Genomic DNA, 360 nt, shown 5'->3' with positions numbered 1-360 from the left:
CTTCTCTTAATTTCTGCCTCATAGACTTTCTCAATCTCTTCCAAGATGTCCTCTTCCTTGGCCTTCTGTCCCCTTCTCTTAATTTCCACGAGCAATCTCGTCCACTTCTATTCTTTCATTTATTCATTCAACAAACATCTTTTAGGCACCTCCTGTGTGCGACACACTCGTCTGGCCGCAGGGGATAGCACAGTGAACAACAGTGAGCTCCCTGCACAAACCAAGTTTATATTGTTGGGTGGGTGCAGAAGAGACAGATAAAAACAAATAGATAAGTAACATGGATATAGGTGGTGAGTGCTGTGGAAAATCTAAAGCAAAGACGAGGAATAGGGAGGGACAGGGTAAGGGAGTCGAGAG

This window comes from Mirounga leonina, unplaced genomic scaffold (assembly GCF_011800145.1).
Source record: "Mirounga leonina isolate KUSES-001 unplaced genomic scaffold, KU_Mleo_1.0 Mir_174, whole genome shotgun sequence".
NCBI lineage: Eukaryota > Metazoa > Chordata > Mammalia > Carnivora > Phocidae > Mirounga > Mirounga leonina.
Note: the sequence above shows the minus strand (reverse complement) of the source record.